The sequence below is a fragment of the Ranitomeya variabilis genome, chromosome 3, assembly GCF_051348905.1.
Source record: "Ranitomeya variabilis isolate aRanVar5 chromosome 3, aRanVar5.hap1, whole genome shotgun sequence".
In the NCBI taxonomy this organism is placed as follows: Eukaryota; Metazoa; Chordata; class Amphibia; order Anura; family Dendrobatidae; genus Ranitomeya; species Ranitomeya variabilis.
In genome coordinates, this window is record NC_135234.1 from 94,614,399 (window position 1) to 94,632,930 (window position 18,532).

At 42.7% G+C, this 18,532-nt stretch overlaps 1 long non-coding RNA gene across 2 annotated transcripts in view; it reads left to right on the top strand.

The window, feature by feature from the left end:
* Positions 1–943: 943 nt before the first annotated feature.
* The window catches only part of LOC143817975 (uncharacterized), a 186,873-nt gene continuing 169,284 nt past the window's right edge, over positions 944–18,532 (top strand). For both annotated transcript variants that reach the window (XR_013224235.1, XR_013224234.1), the window contains exons 1-2: positions 944–1,036; positions 1,150–1,202. This is a non-coding gene — a long non-coding RNA (uncharacterized LOC143817975). The remainder of the gene's footprint in view (positions 1,037–1,149; positions 1,203–18,532) is intronic.

Sequence of the window (18,532 nt, forward strand, 5' to 3'; positions counted from 1 at the left end):
TTATGACCATTTTAACTCCAATATGCATACTATACATCAATCATATGTGGCATAACAGCTTTTACGTGGCCATTTCAACACTACCTTCTTACCCTATTAAACCCTAGGTAGTTCTTGGTACTGAGAGAGTCATCGCTCATATAAAAGGCAGATGTTTAAGAAGGTGCCAACTAATCGCCCAAATGCATAAGAAGCAAAATGAACTTAATCCCTGCTGCAACTGTGGGCATAAAGGGCCACCAGAGTTGATGAGCAAGGCCGGATTAAAGGTGTTGTGATGATCGAGCTTGGAGAATCAATACAGTACACACACTTAGTGTCCAGCATAAGATTTCACTTTAATTAAATATGGGTGGGGTTTATATACACACCTGTTAGAAAGGGATTTATGCCAACAAGCAAGAAACTGTTTTGTGAGATTCAGACATAGTTGTGCCTAAGTGTCTGGTTCGATCCAGAATGCAAGGGACTTGGAATGTGTAGGGGGGAAGGTTTCTGTGTAAAAGTTGTGCGTGATAGATTTACAGCATAAAATGGAGACTGAAAAGACAAAATGGTCGCTGGTTTCCCACATAGCGAAATAAGAAATTACACTTAAATAGCTTCCCAAGGAGTGTGTCCATAGTTTGGGGCTGTGGAGACACAAAGGGGTCGACGGGTGTCCCAGTCTGCTAGCTGAAACTGCATGGACCAGGGGTCATCCCACTGAACGCCCGCTTTCCTTTTTTCGTGGGCATAATGCTACTCAGACAACACAGTGTGAGGGTAAAACAGTATGACAATACTTTTTAAACCACAAAATGGGCATATAACACATAGAACAGACCCAACAAAATATCCAAAATGGTGGACATTACCTAGTCTCACCCTTCGGCTGACTCGCCGGGATCAGAGCAGCTGTGCATTCAGAGCTTCCAGTTTCAACTACCCCACCTGTGGCATGCATACAGAGAGGCGGTAACGACAAGCTTAGGAAGATGATAGTCCATTGAGGTGAACGGATAGTCCCAACCTGGTTTAATTGATACAAGTCGGGGTATGACTGTTTATGATATGCTGTGATATTCTATGTTATGTTGTAACTTCTATGCAGATCACGATTTATCTTAATCAAACTTTTGCATAATGAGATTTTTTTTCTTTGTTCAGAATTGGACCGCTTACTCTACTATGAACAGCTTCTACCACAGCAATCCAGAAATGTAAGATCGTTTGTACATGTGCATGATATTTCTAAACAACACTCATGTGTTCCATTACTGAGAGTATGACTATAAACTCAATGGGTAGCAATCAGATCCCCATTCTTCTAGCATCCATTCAGAGCTACTGAAAAATGCCATTTATTTTTTGCCAGCTCAATCTGTTTGAAAATTGAAATGACATAGACTTAACAGCACTTGACATGAAATGTCACTTTTCATTTCACCAGCTCAGTCTTATCACTAAAAGATATCCTCGGGGCAGAGCGAGATATGTTGAGAGCAGCATATACTGCTTTGTACCCAAATTCAAACCAGTGTCTTGGGACTGAAAAAACAGTGAATCACGACATAGTAATTTATTCAGAAAAATTTCTAAGCTAAAATGTTTAATTTAAACATATATAATACAGTGAATTTTTATTGTCACATCTTGTGACAGATTTAAAGTGTAATGAGCCTGGAGCTTCAATGCGCCAAGTGGTAAAAAAGCTTTTAAAAGCAACATTTTTAGAACACAACTTTTGAATTTCTTTAGAAAAATAAAGTACTCTAAAGCCTTCACATAGAACCAAACTAAGAGGAATATACATGGCACTAATAATATCACAAAATCAAATAATGCCACCACATAACATAAGTGCCCAATATTACAACATATTAAGCAAACAATACAGCAACACACTGTTCACTTAATGCAGGCAAATAATAGAACCATTCAGTACATAAATGTCAGCATACCAAGCACATAAATACTCCCATACCTTGTCTAAAGAAGAGCGCTATACTGTGCAGTGCTGATAGGGGTTGTCCAAAATAAGTTAAACTTCCTGTATAGACAGTCACATAACAGACAGTCTGTCTGTGTATAGACATAAGATAATCAGACCTATGCTCACAAGGTTCATCGCTCTAAGGCTGCTTTCACACTAGCGTCGGCACGGGGCCGTCGCTATGCGTCGGCTCGACGTGCCGACGCGCGTTGTGAAAGTGATGCTCGATATGGGCAGCGGAAGCTTACGACGCTTCCGCTGCCCCATTGTAAGGTCCGGGGAGGAGGGGGCAGAGTTTCGGCCGTGCATGTGTAGTCGAAAATGGTGGACACGACGCGCCAAAAAAATGTTACATGTAAAAAATTTTTGTGCCGACGGTCCGCCAAACCATGATGCAACCGTCGCAAGACGTTGCGATGTGTGGCAATACGTCACAATGCATCGGTAATATAAGTCTATGGGAAAAAACACATCCTGCAGACAACTTTGCAGGATGCGTTTTTTCTCCTAAACGACGCATTGCGACGTATTGCAAATGACGCTAGTGTGAAAGTAGCCTAACGAAGACCATCCTGATGTTTTCAGCCAGTAATGGAAGTGATATCTTATCTTTCCTGACCACTGAGACCTATTTTTTGACTGCAGCATCAGGTCACTGGATGTTATTGGCTGTGCATTTACTGACATTAATTAAAATGACTTACAGACGACATTTTATCTGATTGTAGTCAATGACGTAACGTTTTATAAGGCAGGAATCGCATGCTGCCCCCAAGGTGCATTTTTAAAAAATTGCAGCAAAAGTGAAATGGTTTTACAGCCACAATGCATGAATACAGCCAAGGCCACATTCACACATTCATTTGGTCATCATTTTACATCAGTATTTGTAAGCTAAATTCAGGAGTGGGTAAAAAATGCAGAAGTGGTGATGTGTTTCTGTTATACTTTGCCTCTGAATGTTCCACTGCTGGTTTTAGTCTACAGATACTGAGGTACAATACTGACCAAATACTAAACATGTGAACGTGGTCTAATGCAGTTCCTCAACCTTGACATGCTTGGGTCTGAATGATCAGGATAGCTAGGTGTGAACCTTGCAGACAAGTTTCAGTTGCATAAGAATATTTTACACTAAACGGGGTTGTCAGATTCAAATCGATAAGTCTGCAGTCACTCTGTGTGACTGCAGACTTATGAATCCATCCCAGCTCACACATTGCGTGCTGCGAGGATTCACCGATTTCTGAGCCGGGACCGAAGGGTGTGGATGCATTATACTCCCAGCCAGAGCCCAGCCAGTGGGCATGGCCTTGCTCCATACACTTGTATTGAACGAGGCTGCACCCCGACTAGTGACTCAGCATTCAGTGGGCACGGCAAACTAGAGGGTGTGACCTTGCTCCATACAAATGTATGGAGCGAGGCCGTGCCCATTGGACGGCTTTGGCGGGGATAATATATAACTCATACATATCCTTGGGTCCCAGCTCAGGAACCGATGAATCCCATCAGTGCACAGTGCATACACTGGGAGGATTCACAAGTCTGCAGTCACACAGATTGACTGCAGACTTATCGATTTGAAAAACACAACCCCTTTAAGGATACATTCACACAACCATATATTTTCGATCTGAGTGATGTCTGTAGAAAAAAACTGACAAAAGTCAGGCCAAAATTGTTCAGTGGGGCAGTGCAGATGACTATTTGACTATTCCCTTACGTGGACCTAATGTCCACATGAAAAAAACTGCAGCATGCACTAGTATCTTCTGTATTTTGGATGAGACTTGCCTACCAAAGTGTATGAGTATGCAAAATAGAATTGGAACCCATATGGATCAACCGTATAACATCCAATTTTTATGGATACATTGCAATTCTTAACATAGGAAACTGTGTTTGGTCTTGTAAATTTTAATGTTGATTTATAAAAACAGATTCCATAGAGCTGACAATAAAAAATTGTCTGTTTCTTTCTTGATGAAAGCAAAGGATTTTTTCATACACTGGTGTGAACTTAGCCTTAGGATTTAAATGTCTTTGCTTAGTGCAATGTAATGTTTTTGCATCATATACATTCATTGAAGAACACTGCCGTTCTCCATTCATGACATGAAATAGCATTTATCTGCAAAGTTAATAGAAATAAGATAGTCTGAAAGATTAGTTACTCTTTAAAATTGAATGTAAAAGGAGTTGGCTCCCAGGAAGGAGCGTAAGATCAGTGAGATAGAGTGTGAAGTGTGGTCTTGCTCCATAAATTGCAGTCATGCAAATGATCCACTGGTGCAAACTTCTTTTGAACTTACATCGAGGACTGTTTTTTTTTTTCATTTTTTTTTTTTATTTAGCACATACTTTTTCACAAACATGTCTTTTTTACATATATGGGAATAATAAGCCCTTAATCACTTTCTGAAGCAGCCAATTTTCATTTTTGCATTTTAGTTTTTTCCTGCCCCTCTTCCAGAGCCATAGCCTTTTTGTTTTTTACATTTGCAAAGCCAAATGGGTACTACTTTTGATTTTTTTTTTAGATTTAATTCTCAATGACACCATTTATTTTGCTATATAATATGCTAAGCTGTAAGGAGGTGAAGCACAAGAAGAGTCCGGGGGAGATTGCCCAGAAAGACTGCATCTTGTGAGTACATGAAAGCGGACTTTGCTGTGACTGGAAAGGGGTGCCTTGAGACTCGTGCAGAGACATTGGCACGTGCAGAGACTGTGACCCCCTGGTACCCATGGTATCAGTGCAGAGACTGTGATCCCTGGTAACCACGGTATCAGTGCAGAGCCCCTGATTCCTGGTGAGAGACTTAATAATAGACTGACCATCGTTTTCCTGGGATAGGCTGTGCTGTAAAAGCTAAAGACTCAGAGCCTGTGCATAACACATTAACTCCCGAAACCCCAGGCAGCGGGTTCCTAGAGACTACTCAGCCCACGGACAACAGAGGGAAGACAAGTGCCGCTGTTTCTCGGCGCCTACATTGGAGAAGACGATCCTTCAAGCAAGTCCCCATCAGACTGATAAGTGTTTTTTTCTCAAGAAATCCTGCTTACTTCTGTTACACTGTTTGACTCCCATATTTTTGCACTGTTTTATTGTTAGTTATATTCTACTGCTTCCTCCCTGTGAGGAGAACCTGATTCCTGTTAATAAACCCCTCAACTGTTGGTCTGTCTGTTCAGTGGTGACACACTCAGTACCTGAATACTATTACAAAGCAGTGGAGAAAAAAATTCTAAGTGGGGTCAAATTGTGAAAAAAAATGCAACTCATGAAAAATGTATGCTTTTATGTGGACCAGATATACAGTATTTTGATAACTTTGTAGTTAATTTTTTAAAGGAGGTTTGTCTCCAGAAAAGACGCAATTCTGGCATTTACATTTTTTAGATGGTTTTTTTTTTTTAATTGTTTTCTTTTCAAATTAGGAGAAAGGAGTGATTTTTATAATTTGGTATTTTTATATTTTAAAACTTGTCTTTATTCTGTACTTTATTTTTATTGATCATAGCAAGATTGAGGCTGCAATGGTTTAATGCACTGCAATACTACTGTTCTATATAAATAGTATGTAGAGCAAATTAAATTCTCCAATGAAACCCATCGACAAGTGGCAGCCATAGGTGTCTTTAGGATGCCGCTGGCTGACATATTAACCCATCAGTGCCCCTCTATCGGTGATTGACAGCAACATTGTGCAAAATTGTTTTTTCGTCAGCATTTTTTAGGGGTTTTATAGAAATTTGCTATGTCATTTATATTAATTTTTTGGGAACGCAATATAGAAAATTTTTTCTGAGCCTTGTTTTTGCTTCTGCTATGAGACATTAGCTCTGCTTTGTTCAGAAATCACGTGATCACTGTGTCCAATAGAAATAGCGGCATTGCCAATGTTGCTATGCATTGCCAATGATGTTAATGACCTTATAGAGTTAATTTGCGGCTTTGTAGCCTGAAACATACGAGCCGGAAGAAATTATTCACGCTTTCTGTTTTCTCACACATCTGTTTAGAGCGACCCATCATTCTCCCTAATCAAAGCCTTTTTTTATATAGCCCTCTGAACATAGCTCTCCATCAAACCCCACCGCACCCAAAAGCACCACACATGCCGGCTGGTGACCAGCTCATGCAGCCTTTATCTATCTCCATTCCCTCAAGATGGCTGGACCATTATTATATATATATATATATATATATATATATATATATATATATATATATATATAAGACCCTATACTTTGTGTCTCCCCTCACCTCATTGTAGATTGTAAGCTCTTATGAGCAGGGTCTTCATTATTTTTGCTTTCATTATTGTATTATCTTTAACTTTGTTACTTATGACTTGTATATAAACCGTTGAATTGTAAAGTGCTGCGGAATATGTTGGTGTTATATAAATAAAGATTATTATTATTATACTCTCCGTGTTCTCTAGCTGCCCACTGAAAGACATTGCTGCAAACTCAGAATTTGCACTGCCCACCATCAAAAGACTGTGGGTGGACTTTTCACTAAATTTTTCATGTTGAACTGCACACAACAAGTAATTGTGTCTATATTATATTTTACTACTTCCAAAAGGGACTTCAAATTGTCTTACTTACCAGATAAGCTCTGTTGCCTATTCTGCAAAGCTTTCGCAGAGCAAATGTTTGCCTCCCACACAAATAATCAGTAAGCCCTCTTTAATCAACACTTCATTTTCCTGCTTGTACAAGCATTAGAGCTCCAACAAGTAGCTGAGGTGGCTGCACCAGCAACACATACAGTAGATTTGGCATAATGGACCAGATGTTTCATCTGCCATTTCGACAATCTGGTGCATTTCAGAAAGCACAGCACTTTTAAGGACCTGTGTTGTGATCCGGCCAAGAGTCGACAGCAGTCTGTATATTATAGCTCACCAAGTGTACACATTACATATATATACCTACTACTCTAGTAGCTATATACATAACTACCCATGTTTCTCTGATTTTCTTTCAACAGTTTCTCCTTGTAAGAGAAGGGATTGTAAAAACAATGAGTAAATAACCTGCAGTAAGTAAGTACCGTATTTTCTGGTGTATAAGATGACTGGGCGTATAAGACGACCCCCAACTTTTCCATATAAAATATGGAATTTGGGATATGCCTGCTGTATAAGACGGGGGTCATCTTATAAGCCCAGTCATCTTACACGGCGTGTGGTTCCCAGGGTCTGAAGGAGAGGAGACTCTCCTTCAGGCCCTGGGATCCATATTCATGTAAAAAATAAAGAATAAAAATAAAAAATATGGATATACTCACCCCTCCGAGAAGCCTGGCTGTCACCGCTGCAAGCATCTGCCTCCTTTCCTAAGAATTGCAGAGCGTGAAGGACCTTCGATGACGTCACGGTCTTGTGATTGGTCTGTGACCGCTCATGTGACCGGTCACCTGACCGTGACGTCATCGAAGGTCTTTCACGCTCTGCAATTCTTAGGAAAGGAGGAAGACGCTTGCAGCGGTGACAGCCAGGCTTCTCGGAGGGGTGAGTACATCCATATTTTTTATTTTTGTTCTTTATTTTTTACATGAATATGGATCCCAGGGCCTGAAGGATCGCTCCCTGCACACGCCGTACCCGGCGTATAAGACGACCCCCGACTTTTGGGACAATTTTTAGGGATTAAAAAGTCGTCTTATACGCCAGAAAATACGGTAAATAGCAATAGTACATGTAAATAACATAGGGGATACTTTTCATTCAAAAGCAATCCCATTACTGTAAGGCATTTGCTCATTGTTTATATCCTAGGTTTTGCCAGTAAATAGCCACAGTATGAATGTGCACCTACATATTGCACTTAAACCAACCAACAGGTATGGTGGCCTATTTCTTAGTTTTGCTTTAGTTCTTTGTATTATGTACATATAGGGGTGTGTCCCCCATTTTTGGACTGTGCATCATGTCTATATAGCTTTCCACTGGCAGGTGCAAAACAGTCAGAACTTGGTTCTGCTCTGCCTCTGTCTATTGAGGCCTGCTCGTAAATAAGAAACAAAATACTAGAGATAGGACAATTCTGATTGAGTACACCTTATCACAGTGAGGAGGCTTTTACACTTTTTTATGTCATCTATAATGTATTACTGTTACTGCTGTGGCTGCCATTGCTGGCCGTAAACCTCCACACATCTCCTTGCCTGCCCCATCTTAATTCTCCATCATTCTGCTTTTGACATAGCCACTGATCAGGTACGTCAGTCACACTTCGGCTGGCTTACTATTGTGCTTCTTGAACACTAATGCTGGTGACCCAGCGTGGTTCCCCTTACCTCTCCATGCAGTGATGCCGACATGCTTAACGCCGCTGATGGGTTTTCCCCTCACCATCACTCAACACATCCTCGGCGTGCTCCCTGCTTTCTGCCTATCTGCATGTAATGCTGCGTTTGCGGTGACACCTAGTGCATGCGCATGCTCCCCTGTTCTTAAAGAGGCAGCAAGTGCACTGTGTAAATGCCCCAACCAACAGCTGGGAGGCATTTAGTATATAGCACCTTATCCAATAGGGAGGTGCAGAAGCAACGTCAATTCATTAACGTGTTTGTGTCCTACTAATGAGTTGTTATGTCCCCTGGTCTAGGTAGTCAGATGACGATAGTGTCAAGGTGATGGCATTTTCCAAGTCTCTGCTGTCCATCAAACAGGAGGAGGAACTCCAGTTGGTCCTTGAATTCTCCACGGTGGTAGCTAGTCTCACCAGAGGGAGAGAGATTTAACAATAGAAAAATCCTGGTACTAGTGGATTGAAGTGAGCACAGTCCTAAAGTAAAATCATGGGATTCTTTGAAGAAGAGTCTTGATCCACTTCTTCTGCAGAGAGTCCTCGAGGGCTTGAGATAGGAAATGAGTAAGGGAGGGTACTTTAATATTCATGGCAGTACCACTGCATGATTCCCTTCCCCCTTTATGGAGGGATGCCGATATACTATCCACCGTGGCAGTGATGTCACATCCATATCACTTGGCATGTCCTCGGCATGCTTCCTGCTTCCTGCCCCTGTGCGTGTCACGCTGTATTTGCGGTGGCACACGCTCCCCTGTTCTTAAAGGGTAAATGTCCCCAACCAATCGCCAGTACCAGAACCTGAAACCGTGGTCTTTGTGCTGACAGTGTCTGAACCCAAACCCCTTGTCCTTTTGAGGTCATGGCCTGAATCCTGAAACTGCATCCGGAGTTATGTGAATCCGAAACCGCATCGGCAGTACCTAAACTCTGTGGCTGCTCCGGCAGTACCTGAACTAGTTCCTGAAACCCATGTGTCTGAACATGTTCCTATCCCTGCATTATCCAAACTGTTATACCAGTCTCCGAATCCAGTTCTGTCTGTGAATCCGCTTTAGCATCTGTCCTACCTGAGGAGTAGTCTGAATGGAGCCTGAGTCTGTCTCTGCGAACCTGACCCCTGGGGTTAGCAGCTGCAGCACTGTGGACTGCCTAGGAGTGGTTCCTGGTGGATACTTACTGCTCAAGCCTAACTTCACCATCAGGAGATTCAGTGAGCATCAGGTAACTACTTAGCTATGCCCCTCCTAGGCAAGCCTGGCCCCATGGCACAGTGGGTCCACGAACCACGTGTGCCACTTGCGTGCATGACAGTTTGCTTTGGCCATGGCTCCCACTGATCTCCAGGTTTCCTTATGCTCGGAGCTTATCAACAGTTGAGCCATCAGCGAGAGCAAGAAGATGACATTTTTTCTATCTACAGACACTGGTTGCCCAATTGGAAGCCCTGACATTTGCTGCAACTGCCCAAGTTTCAGTCCCTATGGGGGTGTCTATGCAATCTATAAGTTGTACTGATGGAACCTGTCCTGTGTGATCTGCCACGGTACGATGGGGATCCGAATCAGTGTATGTAGCACTATGAATTTATGGACCATCATTTGCATTGCGATTGGGCTAAGGTGGGATTCCTTATGTCCCACCTAGCAGGAGATGCCTTAGTATGGCTCACCCCCTATGGGAGAGAGACGATTTAGTGACCTCAGACTTACAAGCCTTCCTGGTGGCCTTCTGAAAGGTCTTCAATGAGCCGAGTCTTGAATCTTCCACAAAATCTTCCCTTCCCAATGCCCAGGAGCAGAACAGATAGGTGATACGTGTGAGACGGCCATCAAGTCTGGCTCTGTCCTTCCAGAAACCACCTGTTCACCAGCATCATGAGGCAGCTGCCCATACGGAATCTATGGAGGTTGACAGTGTTTGGGAATCTGAGCAGCAGAGCTAGAACACTGTTGTGTTGAAGGATTGCGGTATTGCTGCGGTTGTGTGGAAAATATGGGCTGTCTTTGTCCTAAGAAGTCTGTAAAATCCAAAACCTTGCACCAGTGGGAGTGGCTGCCCTTGGCAGAGTGTTTCCTCTTTACATGTAACTCTGACTGTATTCGTAGCAAGTGGAGACTTTGATTCAGTGGGAAAGTTCTTACTTCAAGCCTAGAAAATCGGTGTCTGTTTCTCGTTGAACAGCTCCAGAATCCAGTAAAGGTGTTGTCTGGTAATGGACGAGCCCTACCCAGAAACAATTGAGTCATTTCTGAACATCTAGAGTTCCAGATTGGAGCATTGCATACAGAGAAGATCACCTTCTATGTTCTCTTTGGCTTATTTTTATCCACTTTCTGTGAGTCTTCCAGAGCTGAGAACTCAAGTGCCCATTCTAGTCTGGAGGTTCTGAGAAGTGCTTCATTGGGGACAGTTAAGTCATAAGAGGTGTCGGATCCCTATATGTCCAGTTCAATCATCAGTGTCGCCATCTTCTCCGCAGGTCTGATAGTTGCCGAGTCGCTGTATGCTGGCATCTCTGAAGAAAGGGAAGCAGAGGTGATGTCCCCACATGACGATTGTTACAATAATCTATTCCCAGGAACCCCATCTGCATCAATGACTGATCTTCTTGGGGACCAGGCCGAAGATGGACTCAGAGAAGGTATCTTCACATTCTTGGTGGTCAGATGATGACAGTGTCCAGGCTGTAACATCTTCCAAGTCTCTGCTCCCCATCAACCAGGTGGAGGAACTCCAGTTGGTATTTGAATCCTCCAGGGTGGCAGCTAGTCTCACCAGAGAGAGCTTTTGAAATGCAAGATTTCTGGTACTATGCCTGCTTTTTCCCACTCTCAGGATTTCTTGATGGAGAGAAGCATCTTAGTTGTGAAGATGGTGAGAGATGTCACTATTTGTGACGTGGATTGGAGTGAACATGGTCCTGAAGAGAAGCCATGGGAGTCCATGAAGAAGAGTCTGGATCCATTTCTTGTGCCGAGAGTCATCGTGGGCTTGAGAAAGGGGGGCGTAAGTGGGTATTTTAACACTAACGCTGGTCCCTGCATGTTTCCCCTTCTTCTTCCATGCAGGGATGCCAACATACTCACTGCTGTAGCAGTTTTGTCACCTCCTCGCTGCTCGGCACTTCCTTGGCATGCTCACTGCTTCCTGCTCCATGCATGCCATGCTATGTTCCCTGTGGCACGACCAGTGAGTGCACGCTCTTGTTCTTAAAGGGGCAGCACGTGCACTGAGTAAATGCCCACAGCCAATGTCTAAAAAAAAAAAAACTATGGGAGAGAAGAAGCACACATAGGGTCTTATCCAACAATTTCAGAATCTGTTATTCAGAAAACTGCTCACCTGGTGCCCCATTGATAGGGCATACAAGCGTCAGCTGCCGCAGATCCACGGGTCAAGGATTGACCATATCAGGAACCATATAAATGATTTTTGTGGATATTGTTCGCGCTGCTGAACAAATAGAAATCCATGTAGTATTTCCTGAGGAAGAAGTCATATACAGACTTTGAAACGCATTGAATAAAACCACCATTACTTTTCATCAATACGTCTGGATTTCTGTTTGCTCAGCAGTGTGGACAATATCCACAAAAATCCTTTATATGGTCACAGCCAATGGCTGTGAGGCATATATTATAAAGGGCACCCTCCTCTGTAGGTAGGTGCCAAAGCAACGTTAATTCATTAGTGTGTTGGTGTCCTACCATAGAGTTGTTAGGTTCCCTGGTCCATGTGTGGTCAGTGCCTGAACCCGAACCCCGGCCCTTATGCAGCCAGTGGCTGAACCTGCATCCTTAATCCTTGTGTAGACAGGCCTGAATCCAAACACATGGTGCTTGTGCGACCAGGGCCTAAATCCTGAAACCTCATCTGGTGGTACGTGAATCCAAAACTGCATCAATGGTACCTGAACTCTGAAGCCACTCTGGCAGTTCCTGAACCAGTTCTCGACACTCATGTGTCTGAACATGTACCTAACCCTGCATTCCACATTGTTCGGACTGTTATACCAGTATTCGAATGCAGTTCTGTCTTTGACTCATTGTCAGTATCAGTCCAGCCTGAGGAGTAGTCTGAACAGAGCCTGAGTCCATGTTTGTGTCTATGAACCTTACCCATGGAGTCAGCAGATACAGTACCTGTGACTGCATAGGATGGGTACCTGGTGACTACCTGAAGCTCAAGTCCGATTCTACCATCAGGAGCTTCAATGAACATCAGGTAGCTACTTAGCTACACCCCTCCTATGCAAGCCTGACCCTTTGGCACAGTGGATCCATGAATGACGTGTGCAACCAACATGCATGACAGCTTCATAGTGCTAAACAGTACTACTGATGCTTGGAAATGTACACAAACATAAAACAACTGCCAAAATAGGGCTAATTTTTGTAAGGCTTGGTGATAACAAGCCATAACTCTTTCACTTTGAAAACAGTACTGCTATTTTGTCTTCCCAAAAATGAGGATCATTTTTGGATGACTTGATGAAAAGCATTTGTAACTACCTAATCATTTTATGATTAGCAAACCAGCTGCAGACAAAAAGGGGACTTTCTTCATTCCTTGTTGAAAAACAATACATTCTTCATGTTCAAAGATCATGTTTTAAGCTCATAATACACCCCAAGCAGGGATATTTTTTGCACCCCACTTTGTGAAAATTCTACGGCTTCATCCTTTTGCACCATCTGTAGATAAACAACAGCAAGGCATGCATATGCCTCATCTAAAGGGATAATTTGGGGTCCATTTTTACAAAGTAAGTTACCTACAAAGTTTGACACAGCTGTGTGTAGTTAAATAGGCAGTTATCATCATTTACCACTATATTTACCCTAAACAAAAAGGTTAAGGTCACTTGGACATTAACCCCTTCACCCCTGGAGCTTTTTCCGTTTTTTCATTTTTGTTTTTTGCTTTGCTCCCCTTGTTCCCAGAGCTATAACTTTTTTATTTTTCCGTCAATATGGCCATGTGAGGGCTTATTTTTTGAGGGATGAGATGTAATTTTGAATGATACCATTGTTTTTACCATGTCATGTAATATAAAACGGGAAAAAAATTCCAAGTGCGATGAAATTGCAAAAAAAGTGCAATCGCACACTTTTTGTTTGGCTTTTTTGCTAGGTTCTCTAAATGCTAAAAGTGACCTGCCATTAAGATTCTCCAGGTCATTATGAGTTCATAGACACCAAACATGTCTAGGTTCTCTTTTATCTAAGTGGTAAAAAAAAATCCAAAATTTGCTAAAAAAAATAAATAAATTGTGCCATTTTCCGTTACCCGTAGCGTCTCCAATTTTCGTGATCTGGGGTCGAGTGAGGGCTTATTTTTTGCGTGACGAGCTGGCGTTTTTAATGATATCATTTTGGTGCAGATATGTTCTTTTGATCACCCGTTATTGCATTTTAATGCAATGTTGCGGCGACCAATGATTTTTTTTCTTGCTACGCCATTTAGCGATCAGGTTAATCCTTTATTTTCGTTGATAGATTGGGCGATTCTGAATGCAGCGATACCAAATATGTGTAGGTTTAATTTTTTTTTATTGTTTTATTTTGATTGGGGTGAAAGGGGGGTGATTTGAACTTTTATATATTTTTTATTTTTTTATATTTTTAAACACTTTTTTTTAAATTTTGGCATGCTTCAATAGCCTCCATAGGAGGCTAGAAGCATGCACAACTCGATTGGCTCTGCCACATAGAGGTGAAGTACAGATCACCTCTATGTAGCAGAAATGCAGGTGTACTTTGAACGCCGACCACAGGGTGGCGCTTAAAGCAATCGGCCATCAACAACCATAGAGGTCTCAAGGAGACCTCTGGTTGTTATAGCAATGCACCGATGACCCCAGATCATGTGACGGGGTCAGCGGTGCGAGCACTTCCGGCCGCGTGGTAGTTAAATGCCGCTGTCAGCGTTTGACGGCGGCATTTAACTAGTTAATCGGCGCGAGCGGATCGCGATTCCGCTCGCGCTCATTGCGCACACATGTCAGCTGTACAAAACAGCTGACATCTCGCGGCTTTGAGGTGGGCTCACCGCCGGAGTCCACCTCAAAGCGGGGGATCTGCCAGCTGACGTACTATTCCATCAGCTGGCAGAAAGGGTTAAAGAGGCTGTGTTTGCAAAGCTCAACCAAAGCTCAAAACAGTTTCAATAGACTAACAAAGGAATTCACAGTATTATAAGCATATTCCCCAGGGAGATAGAGGCTTAAGTCCAATCAAAGACTAGGAGGTTTGCAGGTGTAATAACAAAGTAATTAAAGGCTAGAACCTTGGGAAAAATAAGAAAAAATGAAAAAAACAAATCTGTCTCTTTGCTGATTTTGTAAATGTTTTTATGTAACTGTAGCAAAATGGAATCCAGGTTAGCTTGACATAAAAAGCTTCAACGTGCTGTAACATGACATGCATGATAAGAGCACTTGTGAAAATATTCTTAAATATTGTATCTCTGTCTCTTTTTAAGAAAAGGTACAGATATAATATGTGATGTTCCATATTAACCACTGCTATGGCTAGGTGAACAATTGATGTGTATATTTTTTCAATCAAAGTTAATGGCAGGCATTTGCAAATGTACAGAAATACAATTACAGAGAGAAATACAATTATATGCAGAAATACAATTACAATAAGACTAAAGCGTGGGCATACACTTCAACATAATTCCTAAACACTGTGTGAATACAGCCTTAACTTGATGCATGCAATGTACAGTATGTATACACAATATGATTAGCAATAACCCCTTCAAAATGCATTAGTGATCAGCTTATCATTGGAGGTCTGAATTTTGGCACACCTGATAAACAGCTGCTTTAGCTGGAGAAAGCTAGCTTCGTGTCCCCACTGTAGTAACCACTAGAGATGATTGAACCTTTCAAGGCTCGGTTTGGTTCGATTCGCCAAACAATTAGATGTTCGCTGAACGTAACCGAACACCATTGGATTCAATAGAAGACCAAACCAAACATATACACAACACCTTAAGGGGTGACAAAAAGCTTCACAAACAGCTAAAATTGGGGTAGACACTATGAAAACTGGCATCAATTGACCCACAGTAGAAATTGTCAAATAACACAGCAGCAGTCAGCCATTGGTCATGCATGAGGTATCAGGGTCTGGGCAAGCATTTACAGCTTTGAATTATTGTTTCAATTAAGACAAGGTGAGTGAGGGACCAGTGTGAGCCTGATGTGCTAGGAGCCATGATACCTCATGTAACATCTTAAACATGATTTTTGATCAGCCACACTCAGGTGACACAAATATCAGCTTTGTATACCACAAATGTTATACAAATTTAAGGATAGTAACAAAGGTAGTTAACTGAAAGTAATTGCAGGTCTACCGGCCTGTGAGCCATACTGCTACAGGCAACGTGCATTAAGGAGACCCAACCTGGAGTACAAACATTTCCCAATATTATTGACACACTCGGTTTTATCTATGTTAAGTTTTAGAAAGCTTGCAGAGAAGAAAGATGAAATAGAGGACTGACATTCTGGTAAGTAAGGAAGTGATATCAGGTCCAGAGAGTTATGTGTCATCAGCATAGAGGTGATACTGAAAGCCGTGAGACTCCATGAGCTGTCCCAGGCTGCAGGTGTAGATGGACTAGAGTAGGGATCCTAACACTGAACCTTGGGGAACACTGACAGAAAGGGAGTGAGATGAGGAGGTGGTGTGTTAGAGGGAGACACTGAATGTACTGTGTGTTAGGTATAAGGAGATACAAGATAGGGCAAAATCTGTGATGCCAAGAGATGAAAGCATTGCTAGTAAGAGGGAATAGTCCACTGAGTCGAAGGCAGACGACAGGTCCAGGAAAAGGAGGAGGACAAAGTACTGTTGCTTGAATTTGGCAGTTAGTAGGTCATTGTGGACTTTAGTCAGGGCAGTTTCAGTGGATGGTGCGGTTGGAAGTAAGATTGTAAGTAGTCAAAGAGGGAGCAGAAGGATAGATTTAGAGACAGTTCATAATGGACGTGTTGTTCAACTAGTTTTGAGGCATAAGGGAGAAGTGATATGGGGTGATAGCTATTCACATAGGATGGGTCAAGGGAGGACCTGTGGGGACTTTAGCCCAAAGCTTTACTTTATGTTGTCAATCTTCTGCTTAAAGAATGAGGCAAAGTCTTCAGCTGAGATAAGTGGTTAGGGAGGAGGAGCTGGTGGACGAGGAGAGAATTGAAAGTACTGAATAGCTGTTTAGTGTTGTGAGACAGGGATGATATGAGAGATGAGAAGTAGGTTTGCTTTGTTACAGTGAGAAATTGCGCAGCATTCTGACAACTTCTGTTACTGGATGGGCTACTTGATTCCCTTTCTTTGGCAGCCACACAGGGATATACCTTGTAGATGAGGGCCAGAATGTGCTCCAGTGGATGGCAAGCTCTGCATCAAGTGACCTCTTCTCCTCTTCCTTCACCTTAACATCACACACAGTACAGTCCTCATAAGTGGCCCCCCAATTACCCTTGTTTCCCCTGCCTGACAATTCTTCAACCACCCAATTAACTGATAGGCTGTTTGCACATTCTATTCCATGGGCATCACAGTTCTACTCCAAAGATTCACAGACTCAAGAGGAGGAAAGCATCTGCACCGATAGACAGAAATTTTTACAGTTGGATCCGGGGATGGACAAAGTAGGGTCCAAGCAGAATCCCAACCCTCGTCACCAGACAATAACCCCCAGAGGTGTATGTGATCCTGATGAGACTCATATACCTGAGATGCATGTGGATAGTACTCTGCTATCAGGGCAGGAAAAGGAGTATGGTGATTCTCAGGGCAAGGAATAGGAGAGCAGAGAAGATGTTGATTAGGTTGTAGATCCCACTTGGTGTGAACCTAGAGGCACGCAGCTGAGTAGCTCATCAGAAAAGGTGGAGGAGGAGGAAGTTGAGTAGATTACAATGCAGCTTCCCACACTGATATTGAGTGATTCAACCATGCCAAGCACTGTATCCTCAGTCCTGACTCTGGCTGTGGCAAGCAAAGGTTGCGGGTCTGAAGTTTGCAGGGGCAGCAAGGGTTGGCTAGCCAAGCCCTTTTTTGAGACCACAAAGGATGACTCAACTCACGTTATCTGCCAACTTTGTAAAAAATGACTGAGTAGAGGGAAAAAAATCCAATAATTTGCCTATTATATGCATGAACCGGAACATGCAAGATCAACATGCGTGAATCTGGGAATCTCACTGCCTTAAAATGCGGACTAGCAGGCCTCCCCAACCACCAGCTGCCCCATTAACACACCTGCTGCTTCTTTCTTTTCTGTCAACAAGGCAAGTGTTCTCCATCTGCAGAATCTCCAGCTGTTTACCCCCTACAGTAGTGGTGAGTGAGAGCACATCAGCTGTTATGGAAGTGGAGAAACCTGCTGTTTTTGACCGATCTCAGAAACTATGCACATCACATCTTTCTCAAATCACCATAACATCCGCGCCTGCACCTCACAAACAGTCCAGCAGCATGTCGTGTTCAGCCTACTCCACCCACTGTCAGCACAGCAGCCAGCCCTCATTTGGACAGTTGTGGTCAGGTAAAATATTGTTTCCTCCAACAAATTGCAAGGCTAAGAGTTTGAAATTCACCGTCACCATTTTCATTCCACTGATAATAATAACCTTTATTTATGCAGTGCAAACAAATTCCGCAGTGCTTTACGATTTAGCAGTTCATATAAAACAGTCATAAGTTACAAAGCTAATGATAATTGAACAAATAAAGCCAAAATAATGATGACCCTGCTTGTAAGAGCTTGCAATCTACATAGACGTGGGGGTGACACAAAGTGCAGGTGCATATTTACAATGATGGTCCAGCCATCTTGAGGAAATAGGTGGTAGATAAAGGCTATAGGATAACAAAGTGAATATAAAAGCTATCACCTGCGCTAGGAAGGTGCGTTGGTAGATGAAATATGTAAATATATGGACACAGGAAAAATAGATACTCCCAGCTCCAATAATCAGGGAGCAATGCAGCCGAACAAATACTTAGTACAAAAGCACTTACTGCGTGAATCTGTAATGGTGCCGGAGCGTAGTTGGAGCTTATCCCGGGAGGTGTCCAATGTTCGGTCCCGTAGTTAGGTGGAGCAGGGGAGAGAGGATAAAGTGGGGGCTTTCGCCCGCTAAGTATCTCCTTGCTGATCACAGGGGGGGGGGGTTAGACCAAACCGCCTGCC